At 37.4% G+C, this 8,440-nt stretch overlaps 1 long non-coding RNA gene across 1 annotated transcript; it reads right to left on the bottom strand.

The window, feature by feature from the left end:
* Nucleotides 1-6,938: 6,938 nt before the first annotated feature.
* Nucleotides 6,939-8,230, bottom strand: LOC121986197. The gene is made up of 3 exons (XR_006113358.1): nt 7,924-8,230; nt 7,629-7,814; nt 6,939-7,301 (listed from the first exon to the last, which is right to left on the bottom strand). It is a non-coding gene; the product is annotated as an uncharacterized LOC121986197 (long non-coding RNA).
* Between the last annotated feature and the right edge of the window lie 210 nt (nt 8,231-8,440).

Here is an 8,440-nt window from a genome sequence, read left to right as displayed (position 1 = left end):
TATACTTTCTTTCCACTTTGTGACCTGAGTTGTCTTTTGAATTTGTGTTTCAACTTAAAGTAATTTATTTTCTAATAGTGTAAGTTTATGGTATAACGATGTTAATAATTCTATTATGGTTTTGTTGGGTCAAGATTTGATCACCTTTCCTAGTTAAGTGTACTGTGTAATAGCCATCGTCTTTAATTTTTTAGTATTGTTGTGTGTAATCTAGTTCTTCATCATAATGTATATTTTCAAATTTTAGTTTGTTCATTTATATTTTATGGCTTCAAGTATAGTATGTAGAAGTTCAAGCTCTTCTTCTATCTAAGTTTTATTTGTTAAATTAATTCTTTTATTTGAATAAAATAGTTTTGAACAGGAGTTCAAAATTTTTAGGTTTGTTTTCTTCAATAAGTTTAGAAAGACTTAAGATTTCTTTCTTGATAGGGATACTAAGTAAATTTAGTTGATTAAATCTTTTGTTTAAATAATCTTGTGATTTTTTCAGGAAGTCTATGTTTCATCTTAAGTCATTTATTATCTGAGTTTGTTATAATAAGTTATTGGACACTTGCTCCAATATGTGATCAGTCCATCTTTGTTGGGATTCTAGAGATGTTCCTAAACTAATCAATAGATCTATGATCATCTTTAAGTGTGGATTATCATTATGTAAACAATGATTATATGATCTAGATATAACATAATAACTATGTTTATGTTGATATGAAGTAGTAAGTTTTCTAACTGGTGATTGTAATGCTAAATCTAAATAGTCTAGTTTTTGTAAGTTTTAAAAGTCTCTAGAAGTAGAAGTCATGCATTGCATAATGGGCTGGGGATCTTAGGGCTTTGATACCAAAAGTTAGGTCAGTCAAAGGTTGGGTAAAAGTTTGGTTTGTCAAAAGGTTGGGTCAATCAGATTTTTGAAGGTTTGATACCAAAGGCTGGGTCGAAGGGTTAAAGGTTGAAGGTCAGGTTGGATTTTTCAAGGTTTAATTTATTCAGATTTCTCAAGTTTTAGTCAAAGGTTTTGATTTTGAGTATTCTAGGAGTAGAGCTAGATCAGAAAGGATGCTAGGTTCTCCTCTTTGTTGTACTTTCTTTGAGTGAGCCCCATCTATTAACGAACGACCATTTGAGCTATAGTCCCGGCTATTTTCAAGTTTTGCCACTTGCATACCTTACTTAGCTTAGCTTGTACAGGTCTTATATGGTCAAGGTTGATCATCCTTGTATAGTTACCATTCATAGCAGCATTGCTTGGATAAGGACCAAGAAAGATTGTAAAACTTTAGAGAAGAAGAAAGCAGAGCCTTTCTTAGACTTAGAAAAGAGTTTAGTTCTTCATAAAAAACAATAATGCATATTAAAAATTTAGTAGAGCTACACACATAAGCATGAACTACTTGAACTTTCAAACAGGGTTTTTAAAGGAAAGGAGCTTACAATAGGAAATTACATAAGGACATTATGGAAAGAAACTTGCACAATTACAGAAATCTCGCACACTAGTACTACTTTGAACTTGCACACTTGTTCTCTGCTATTTTATCTATTATCCTTCTACCCATAGGTCTTATTTATAGAGCAGTCGGGTTGCTTCAGACACGCCAACTTCTTTTCTATTCTACTTCTAGAAAAGTAGTGGAGGGGTCACTAAGTAGCATGAGTGGAGTGTATGAAGGTCGCTGGAATTCCGTTCTGTTTAAATTTCTCTGTACAAAAAAATTATATAAGAACAAAACTTTTCCTAGCAACTCTCATATTCGATCAAACATGTGTTTGATCAATCAAGCAAGTTCTTGAATGATCAAATCACGCATTGATCGAATTACAAGATTGCTGGCCTCTTGTGTTGGTATTCAAAATAGATACGCAAAATCGATACAAAGAAAAATGAAACTAGATACGCAGTGGAATTAAAGAACTAGTTGTACATTTTCTTTGTAGCTAAAGACCTCTTGATCTTCTGTCATATTCCTCTCCTCTCCTTGGACGTCATGTGGGCGATGATCTACCAAGAACAAAACCACCCTCCTTCTCTTCTCTTCCAAAACCACCGGCCACCAAGAAGTAGTCTCTAGGATGGGGCACCTTCTAATCTTCTTCTTCTTCCTCTCCTTTTTCTTCTTCCTTGCGTTCCTCTTCTTCCTTTTCTTGAAGTCGACGACCACCAAGAAGAAGAAGTGCCGCCGGCCCTAGCTAGGAGAGGAAAGGGCCTTGCAATGTGAGAAAGGGGCGGCCCTTGGTGGAGGTGGCGCCGACCCTAGGTGGGGTTGAAGGTGGCGCCGGCCACAAGGAGAAGAAGATTGTGGAGAAATAGAAAGTTAGGTTTTAGGAGCCACATCCTACTCCTTTTTATAAACTTGCCGTCGGTTATAAGTGTTAGAGTGTATACTAAAAGCCTAGCTTTTGTAAACATTTATTTTTGAAATAAAAGAATCACATTGGTCAATATCTATATTTATTTGTTAAATGTAATTGTTTAATTAATTTATATTGTAGACAACATTGTGTGTGGTGTCACACATAGAAGATCATGTTGTCGGTTCTTTATAAATTATAAACAGTTACTCACGACTAAGATGGAAAGGAACAAACCATCAGAATAGTCGTAGTGTAATTAAGTATTAGTTTATCTTGATTAAATAAATTACACTGATACACTCTAAGTGTATTGAGTAGGACCATTTTAGGTAAGTTCTTTTTGTACTGACTTAATAAAAGAACTAGACCTTAGTTATTATGGAAGTGTGTGCTCTTAATCTTAATATAATAACAAGCACATATATTTAATATTTATTTCTTTGACTTATCAAAGGGTGAGGTTTAGCTCGATAAATCAATATGCCCGATAAGTTAGGAAATGATATTACTTATAGTGTGTGTTGTTGATTATAGAAGGCATCTGTGTCCTAGTTATCTAGGTTGAGAATGCCCCCAAGAGGAGCTCATAAGGATTGTCATGTTAAACCCTACGGGTGGACTTAGTCCGACATGACAATGAAGTTGAGTGGTACTACTCTTGGAGTTAGATATTAATTAAGTGAGTTGTCAGTAACTTACTTAATTAGTGGACATTCGTTATCTTAAACACAGGGAGACTAACACACTCATGATAAGAAGGAGCCCATAATATAATTTGGGATTGGTGCGGTAGTGCGATAATAACTCTCTAGTGGAATAAGTTATTATCGATGAACTTGAGTTGTGTGTTTGGAGCGAACACGAGATACTCAAGCTCATCGGAAGGTCAAAACCAATTTCTCCTCTAGGTCCCTGTCGTAGCCTCATTAAAGCCTCAAGTACATCCAAAGAAAGACCCATCTTGGTGTCCAAGAAGGGGGCCGGTCCATTGCTTAGTGACCAAGCAATGGCTGACCACATCTTCTCTTAAAGGGTCGGCCCTTTGCTTGGTGCCCAAGCATGTAGGGGCCGACCACAATAATTCAAACAAGGAGGGGTGTTTTGAATTTTTAAAATCTTCTCTTTGTAGAAAACTACAAGTTTTAAAAGAGAGATTTTAAATTTAAAAACTTTCCTTATTTGAAATAGGCCACATGTTTTAAAAGAAAGTTTAAAAGATTTTAAAACATTCCTTTTTTAACCATCCTCATGGTTTAAGAAAAAAGGAAGAGAAGTTTTAAAATTTAAATTTTCTATTACCATGTTAAAAAGGAAATTTTATAAGAGAAGTTTTAAATTTTAAAACATGGTTTTAATTTTTGAAACTTTCCTTTTTTAACTCCTACACTACAAGAAAAAAGCCTAACAACAACGGTTTTTCACCGTTGTCGTAGCCCCTTTCGGACTGTTGTTAAAGGTCGTGTTGTTAAAAGGGGTGCCCAAAGACAACAGTTTTTAACCGTTGTCTTTGAAGGCAAAGACAACAGTTGTACAACGGTGAAAAACCGTTGTCTTTTCCTTCAAAGACAACAGTTTTTCACCGTTGTCTTTGAGCGTCTACCTTTAATAACAGGATCTTCAGCAACAGTTTTAAACTATCTACGACAACGGTGAAAAACCGTTGTCTTTTTTAGATAAAAAATAAAAAAAATTAATACACAATTTTCCAATATTATAAATCATTCAAAATACTAAATTTCAAAATAAAATTTAATATATAATTTTCTAACATTCAAAAATAATATCTATAACATTATGAAGAAATTTCATAAGCAACCAACAAAATGATAACACTATTAAAACAAAGGTAGAACAATATAACACGAGATTTTCTAATCTGTTTTGACTGTTGAACTTTTGCTCCTAATCTGTTTCAAGGACCGCAGCGCTGCTACGTGTTAGGATCCTTTGTACGGCTAGAGAGGGGGGTGTGAATAGCCGACCCCAAACTTTCGCGTTTCTTCCTACGATTAGGTTAGTGCAGCGGAAATACAATGTAGAAAGAAAACAAGAGAAGAAAGACAAACCATATAACGAGGTTCGGAGATGAACTCCTACTCCTCGGCGTGTCCGTAAGGTGGACGAAGCCTATCAATCCGTCGGTGGATGAGTCCCCGGAAAACCGGCTAACAAGAACTCCTTATGGGTGGAGAAACCTCGCCACAATCTTTTGCAAAAGCAATACAGGAGATACAAAGAAGAGCAAGAACAATATGAATGTAAAACAAACAAGCTTGCCTTCTCGTCTGGAGTCCGTTGATAAAGCAGCAGCTTCACGGATGCCAGCAGCTAGAAAACCAGCACGAAGCTCACGCGAAGCTTCAGCAAAGAGGAGCTCAGCAAAGCTCAAATCGCAGTGTCGTGAGGAAGAGAGTTGTTATCTTCTTCGTCTCCTGTAGAGGTCTTATACCTGCACCTGTGAAGAAGACACAGAATCTAGCCGTTGTGTCGCAACGGCTAGTGTGTGGACCGATCAGGCATCACCCTGATCGGTCTGGGGCTGGTCTGATCGGTCGTGGGGACCGATCAGTTATGCTGATCGGTCCCCGCACCGATCAGAATAGCATGCAGAGTTGCCCAACTCTGCAGGACTCGATCGGTCCCGTGGATCGATCAGGGCTCCTCTGATCGGTCATGGGGACCGATCAGGCCCCATCTGATCGGTCCCCGGACCGATCCCACTCACAGAGAGGTGGCTCAACTCCTCTGATCGGTCTCCAGACCGATCAGATGTCTTACAGAACCCTTCTGTTTGTTATCTGATCGGTCACCAGATCGATCAGATACACAAACGTATCGCTGGATCGATCTGCAGACCGATCCAGAGCTTGGTTTTTGCCCAAACCAAGTCCCAAGTCTCCTAAACCAACATCCGGTCAACCTTGACCTGTTGGTACATCATGCTTAGCATCCGGTCAGTCCCTTGACCTGCTAAGACTCTCCACCAAGTGTCCGGTCAATCCCTTTGACCCACTTGGACTTTTCTCTACACCAGATGTCCGATCATCCTTGATCCATCTGGATTTTCCCTTGCCTGGCTTCACTCACCAGGACTTTCACCTGGCTTCACTCACCAGGATTTCCACACTGCCTAACATCCCAGTTAGGACTTTCTCACTGCCTGGCTTCACTCACCAGGACTTTCCAACTGCCTAACATCCCAGTTAGGACTTTCTTACTGCCTGGCTTCACTAACCAGGACTTTCCAACTGCCTAACATCCCAGTTAGGACTTTCCCACTGCCTGGCTTCACTCACCAGGACTTTTCCACAGCCAAGTCTCCATACTTGGACTTTTCCCGTGCCAAGTCTCCATACTTGGACTTTTCGCGTGCCAAGCTCCCTGCTTGGACTTTTCCAGTGCCAAGTCTCCATACTTGGACTTTTCCAGTGCCAAGCTCCCTGCTTGGACTTTTCAGGTCAACCAGATCAACCTTGACCTATGGTTGCACCAACAATCTCCCAAGTTTGTATTCTTGTCAACACATCAGAATACAACTTTTCTACTCTCGTCAAACATTGTCAAACATCAAAATACAACTCGAGTCAGGTCACCCTTTACCAACTCGAGTCAGGTCAACCAAGTCAACCTTGACCTAAGGTTGCACCAACACTACGGTGCTCTTCATGTATAAGCTCTGCATATATTTAATCTCCTCCAACTCCGGAACCCTCCCACCTGATTGTGCCGGCTTTGGCACTCCATTTTGTCCGTCGCATTCTGTTGAAATTGACAGGTTGTTGCTGGGGAAGAGGTGGTCGAGCATAGCCACACACTCCTTCACGAGTTTGTATAGGAGATCAGTTGTAAAGAATGGCTGCTGCAGCACCTTTTCGATGAAGGGCTACCTGATAAGTGTTGCTGTTCTCTTGTCATACTTCTTCAGTATTTTCACTATACCTGAATTCATCACAACAAGAATAATAAACCATCTAAATGAGTGTACAAATTTTTAAAAAAAAAAGAACCAGAAGAAAGAACAGAACAGTTAATCAATAACACTCAGATAATTGTAAACTATAATTAGGCTCTGATCATGACTATGCTAACATGAGTTTCCTTGTTAACAAATTGAGAAATAATGGTTTGGAGAAATTAACAAACAAGACATGTAATATCTAAAACAAATGGGAGAGTTTGATACCTAAATAAAATCAACCTTGTTCAGTCAATGTAAAATCAGTTAAACTACATTGGTAGTAGGCAAATAACATAAAATTTTCTGTTGTGGAAGTTATAATGAGAGTGGATTGATTGTTTCACCAATGACAAGAGAAATATTACTGTGTGATTTGAAGAAGAAATCCAAACATCTATTCTGCTGAATGCTAATTTATCATAACCTAGCAAAACAAATTTACCAAGCTACTCCAACACCCTTCTTAATCAATCTAATCAATTAGTAAACATGATTGTAGAATAAAATCCATAAATTGCCTTTTAAGCGAAAGTGCTCAGTTTATACTGGACTGAATGTAATTCATACACCATATGGATTGTTTGCAATGAAAATTACAAGCTCCAAAAAAACATAAAGTGATATCAATCCATCACAACTTAGATTGTTTGGAGGATCCACAGAAGTGTATTAATTTACATGTTAGAATACTGAAAATAAGCTACAGTGAAATCTTTAATGTGTACCATGGACTACATAAGAATAGATCAAGAAAAAGTTGAATTCTTACGGAAACCTACCCGTGTAGTTAATTACGTGATCTTCTCCTTAGCCTTTACTTTCCTTTGAACATTCTTCCTTGATAGTGATCTTCAAAATTATATTAATTGTCAAGATGCATGCTATAAAACTGTTCAAACAATCACTTAGATAAAGCACAAACAATCACTTTGTTTGTGCTTCAAGATCCTACAAAGATTGAATTGCACATGGCAAAGATGTCGTCAGCCTGCAAACTTCTCGCTTAAATCAATTTCCAAACATGAAATACTAGTAGCGATATTGAACTATTTTTCTAGTTGTCAGTCTTTCTTGCAAAGGATGCAGTTTAATTTTCATTGACAGATAACATGTTGCATAAATACTTGACTAGCTGTAATATGAGTATGAAGTACTCGGGGATTAACTGTTGGAGTTATCTTTCAAATGTCAAATTAATGGAGAAGGACCTAACCTATCATAGTTTTCAAATAAAACATCTCAATAACCTGGGAAATGATGGGATAAAATGATTATCACGGCAATTTATATTAAACAAAAAGAGATTCCTACTTACATTGCAGGATAAGCCTATGAGTTTTTTGAATTAGATGATGATGCAGATTGACTGCCTTTTGTTTCCTTGACATTCTCTTTCATATCAGGACAATCTTCATTTTTTGGGTTCAAGGTACTTGAATCCATCTTCTAGACCTCCTCTTTTGTGTATATAAAAATTTGACGGACCATAGCACAAAATTCCCTACAGAAAATTATACAACACCAATTGTCAACATATCCACTTTATACATAGAAAATGGAAGATATATATACATAAGAGAATAACATTAGGAATGTAGAAGCATGCTTACTGCCAAGGGTCATCTCCAACAAGCATCATATCATCCTAATTATCAGTAAATACAATTATCCAATTTTTATTTGGAGCCATCAATTCTCCTTTGAATTCAAATAGCTGATCTAACTCCTCGATCAATTGGTCATAACCATCAAACTTTGTCAAGTCAACAGATCTTCCAAGTGCAACACCTTGCTTATGAACCTGATATCAAAATGGAAACAGAATCATCTTCTCCAATAAAAAAGAGGTACATTCTATAGCATGACATTCTTGATCTACTAAGGGACTGAATGGAGATGGACACTACACATTAAGTCAAATCTAAAAATGTGATTTAAAATCATTGGATCTTGCATATACACCAAAATTCAAAAAGCAAAGGAACTAGAAAGATAGTAATCAGTCAGAAGCGAAGAACTAAATGGATGTTACTGCAAAAGGGAGAAATCATTTGATTTTAATGGAAGTTATCAGTTCTAGCATAGGCAGCATAAAGACTGCTGAAGAGTCACAGAGAAGTGGAGGGG

This window comes from Zingiber officinale, chromosome 1B, assembly GCF_018446385.1.
Source record: "Zingiber officinale cultivar Zhangliang chromosome 1B, Zo_v1.1, whole genome shotgun sequence".
In the NCBI taxonomy this organism is placed as follows: domain Eukaryota; kingdom Viridiplantae; phylum Streptophyta; class Magnoliopsida; order Zingiberales; family Zingiberaceae; genus Zingiber; species Zingiber officinale.
This window is presented reverse-complemented; position numbering and strand designations above follow the sequence as displayed.